We start from the raw sequence: 5,255 nt of genomic DNA, 5'->3' as shown, positions 1-5,255 counted from the left end.
GAGATAACTAGATGTAGCAATTGGTTTTATACTGGTTTTAAGCAGCGGTAAGTAACTATTACCTTAACGTTTGTTAACATTACTAGTCTACTCTTCACTCCTGTACTAAGTTAGTTTCGACAGGCTTTTAAGATAAATGAATTAAAGTCGCCTTTTACTCTAATAATAAAGCGTAAACACACACTACTTAGTGGCGTAGGATGTCAGCAATCACAGCATGTTTTTGAAAAATCCTCTCTTTACCTAATAAAAAGCCCTACACTTACGACACGCTTTTGGCTGTATATTTCACACACAAACTTAAGGGGTAATAATATTTGAAAAACTTCAAGTGAGAAAGGGAACATTAACTACAAGCTGACAACATTAATGAAGCAAAGATTTTATGGTAACGGTACTTTTGATATTTGCAATTGAGAATTTGACAAACAATAAAAGAAAGTTTCGTTATAATTTCATGTGGATGAAGTCGCACGTGACAGTTGTATTTTAATAAAATGTAAGTTTGTAACAACGTGATATGTTTGCAACGAATATAAAACCCGAAACCATCGCGTATAAAACATAATCGTCCCATAGCAAATGTTTACCGAGTCCTCTACGCGTCAACTTCGCCTACCCGCCTACCCTCTCCGCTACGAAAATACCTAACAATTTTCAACAAAATTTACATACTGCGACGCTTCTGCGTTTTCAAAAGTATAAATTGGTTTACACACTCTTTACTTACCTATTTACACTGTTTCTACGTTACTCTGGGTTTAATATTAAACGTCTAGCTATAAGTCATCACTGTTTTTGGTTTATAACGTTGGCTACATTTAATATCAGCTGATGCAGAGCTCTGTCTTCGAATTTGTATGATAATTAATGTAAATTAATCGATAAATATTTCAATCCAAAAACGTAATCTATCGTTTAGATTAATTTAGCATTAGGTATCTCCTTCATCTTATCTTGATTTCCATATTATAATTGGAAAGGATAGATTCTCAGTTCCTATACTTAACTAATTGGTTTTCAAAGTACACAATAGGTATATTTTTATTTAATTATATTAGTTTAGCAATAATCATATAAACCTTACTAATTTCCTTAATACTATTATCAATGGATTTCCCTTTAAATCGAATATTATTAGAATTCAAAAGGAAATCGCGGAGACACACATGTCTAAAACATTAATGATCTATAAGTTAATAGAGTCCGGACTGTGAGAGCAATTTACCGGTCCCCGTTTGCCTGAATGAACTCTTTGTTATCTGGAAATGAGCTATTACCGTCAATTCGTTTATTCTTTCGGTCCGTCCTCGGTACTCCCACTGTGCCGTGCACGATGCAATTTAGAATTGTTAGCACGACATTATTAACTTGCAGATATTTGATATTTTAATTTTATACAGGTATAATAAGTAGTAGCCACAATGACTTGGACTAAATTTTATATTATTTAATGATAACCATATTTTTAGATTTTTAAATAACATTAAAAATATGTTCAGTTCCATAAAGAGTTGTTAAAAATTGAATATTTTTACGAGCTGCAAATAAAAACGCATCGAATGCGAAGTTTTCTGCCTCCGAGTACGAGCCGTCTTACTTCACTTCGCACCAATATTTGCAAAAACATCGCACAAAACTTTTAAAGAGGACGGAGTCTCGCCGAGAATGTTCTCTTCATATCTATTTTGAAATATAAATCTATTTGTAGTCGCACTTCGAGCTGACTTATTTGCTATAAAATGAAATTGCATCAATTTTGCAGTTAGAAATTTTTCTATCGAACTTCTATATAAATCTAAAATGAAAATTTATTTTTTTGTTTTACAATGTGCTTGTTTATAAAATATTTGTTCTTTACATTCGTTGTTATTTTAACTCACAATATTTGTATAAAATATTATATGAAAATAGTATAGTTAAGTACATTTGAATTAACATTTGATAAGTAAAAGGAAGCAGGGGCAGTTTGAAACAACACTAAGTGCACGAAGTTGTAGAGCGGATTTACCGGAAGCGGACGCGTCGCGTCGACAGCGGCCGCCTCGGGATCGCAACACGTTTTCATTCATCCCTCACTTACGCCCTTTCATATCGCGGCAACGTTTTACGCGGAAACTCTACACTAGGAAGAGTCCTCCTTCCACTGGCGCCTTCCTGCTCCCGCAGCCTGCAATATCTGGTGAGAGACGAGAGCGGGAGAACAAATCAATACTGTCTGGAGACCGCCCACTGGTTCAACTCGGCAACTGCGCTTTCTCACTGGAAATTCGATAAAATAAAACTGAAGAAAAATCATTAAATTTGTATCTTAGTACTACAAGACGCGTCCTTTAATATATTCATTACAACAACTGCTTTTGTTTGTTAATGTGGAAGTTACAATGGACGTTTGTAGCCACATGTTTACCACGTGGTCGGTTCACGTTACAATGTTTACCTGCGACCGCCTGACGGTCAGGTGAGACCCCCGCCACCCGGCGCCCCTCCCCGCGTCCCCACACACGGGTCTGATCACCCCCTGCCCCCGAATGCAAAGTCTATGGAAGAATTTTTATACAACAGCGTCGCATGAAAGTTAACAAATTGTTTGCAGCGTAGCGAAGCGTACATTCAATATAATCTTGTCTCCGTCCACATGATACCCATATTCAGTGGGCGTCGTAGCCGACGAGCCTGCGGCGGCGGTTTGCATTTTTATCAGCCATCGACGACAGGCAGCAACATTTTATTTTGCGTGCCATAAATATGGAACTGGCGAAGACGAACACACGCCGGTACATGCTGATATGTATATTTTCATGCAAACTTATCTGGAACTATGCATAAGCAAGTGGAAGCAACGTTGCAGAGCGTCCAAATAAAAGTTAACTGTTAACTGCTACGTACAACTTCCTATAGATTCTGTACGTGTAGTCTGTACGTTAAACACAGCGTGTTGTCTTAGAGATTATCTATTTGGAAAATATCGTATTAAACAATGTTTTTAATTAAATAAGGTGAAAGAAAACTCATAATTATTGAATAACTTTTCATTAATAAACTTCAATAATCCATGCACTGAAAAAGAATTGCTAAATACGTTTGCCGAAAACTATACGGACTTCGGCTTAAACCACGAACTTAATCTTATCAAATTGTTTACACAGTCGTCATTTGGATCTGCGTAAAATTATATAGAAACAGCGACGGCTTAATATTGCTCAGTGTGCCAAATGCGTATAGAATACGCAATGCCACTGCTCCTTCCCCTTTTTATAAGATATGTCATGCGTGATAAACTCGTGTCATATTCCTACGTCCCATTAGATCGTAATTTCATATCTTTACGAATACTAAGTGTTTTGTTAATCGCCTTTTACTTTAAATTTTACAATTACGTATTTGCAATGTATTTTTCGGGTTAGTAAAATATGGAAAAGAAGCATTATGAATATTAAAATAAAGCAATTGAAATATAATGGAGACAAGAAAGATATGGAAAATAAAAGACGCCCGCTATAAGGACTTCTTTGGTAATTTGCCCAAAAAGAAATAAAGCAGCTACTTTTAACTTTAATATATTTCTTCAATTAATTTTATTCTGCACCTAAAACCACAGTTGTTAGTCATAGTACATAAAATACGGTGCATAATTACTTGATAAATATATTCTAGCAATAACTTAAAAGTGAATTTAAATATGAAATAACAATATAGACAGTGCAGTACTTTCGCCGCATAAATTACATTAAAAGCGCTAAAACAAAAGCAATAAAACAATTTCAAGCTTTTAAGGCAGTTTTAATTCGTCGTAAGGAAACATAAATTCGTTCAATACTTATCATATTATGCGCAATGCAGTCGAGCGACGCATTTAAAGTGATTTGTTAGGCATAATTGCCACATTCGTGGATGGAACTAGTCGCAAAGCAATAAATGGCCGGGGGCGCCTTGTTATGTGCAGTATGCTCTACCTCTAACTACATACGTACTACGTATGCATCTGAGCGCCTCGCTGCGTTATTGTGTGGAAAAACTTTAAGCCAAGCACGTTCTATACTCCTCTGTTCTCTATATAATAGATAGGGACCGTTACCAGCTACAAGTCCATACGTTTTATTGTCTTCGATATTACAGAATGACATTTATGTGTGCATTTCTTATAGAAAACTAAATAAAGAATGAAAAGAAGTGAATTCCAAAAGATGAAGTAACTTTTCAAATTGATACTCTGTTAAAAAGTGTCTAAAATTTTGAAGTCATACTTCTGTAGGCTTAGCACTATAATAATCTCCACTTCTCTACCAAATATTAGACATTGTAAGTGTTTACTTCAAAATCGGACCATACAGAAACACTAGAGATAATGATTGAAACATTTGCAAAACTTAAAGTTGGAAAGCAAAACTTGTTTCCACAATCGACAGACAAGATCCCAAACTTCACTCGAGTGGTCTACAAAACAGTTAGAGTACGTGTTATTGCGGACAATATTTCGTAGAACTATTGTATTCATGTTTTCATACCAAGGTGTTGTGATACTTGTGTAAATCGTAACAAGCAGTGCCATTGTGTTGACAATACAGACCAGTTTTAGGTGTTCATCTTAACTTTTCCGTACTTCCCCATGCTCTCGACTTCACTTCTATGGCTAGAATATCCAAATAAGCAGAAATCTCTATTTTTTAATTTATGTAGTTAACTAGTTATAAAATTTGACGGGTTTTTATTTAACAGTCGATGAATATTTTTGCTACGAACAGACCAAATGATGATTGCAATATATTTGCGGACAGATAGACAGACAAAAAATTTAAATGCGGTTTTCGTTGTCAGCGCCGCTGATACATCATCTTCCCGAAATCTGGAATTTTTCTATTGGCATATCAAACAGACACTTATATTACATGTGTAGAAAATATAGATAATTTAACTATTGATTAAATTGACTAAAGTCGTAATAAATAGGAAGTTGACTAATTTAAATACGATTATTTAAAACGATTCCCTAATCTTATGTCTTGCTTACATGCTTAAAAAATCAAACTGTTTCTTAAAAAATGTTTCCCTACAATCTTTTTAAAAGATTAATGGACGCGTTCGCGATTCCTTTGACGAGACGAGATGTTAATAAATTGAACGCTAACACCTTATAATTGGGAAAAAGTGTCGCGTCGCTCTCAGTTACAGATGGTTATAAATCTTTATGTAGAGGGGGCTCGTTGGTTCCTATCACTTAGTTATTCGGGACACGCGCGCGCCCTGTCCTTTGA

The sequence above is a fragment of the Papilio polytes genome, unplaced genomic scaffold (assembly GCF_000836215.1).
Source record: "Papilio polytes unplaced genomic scaffold, Ppol_1.0 DF821511.1, whole genome shotgun sequence".
Taxonomy (NCBI): Eukaryota; Metazoa; Arthropoda; class Insecta; order Lepidoptera; family Papilionidae; genus Papilio; species Papilio polytes.
Note: the sequence above shows the minus strand (reverse complement) of the source record.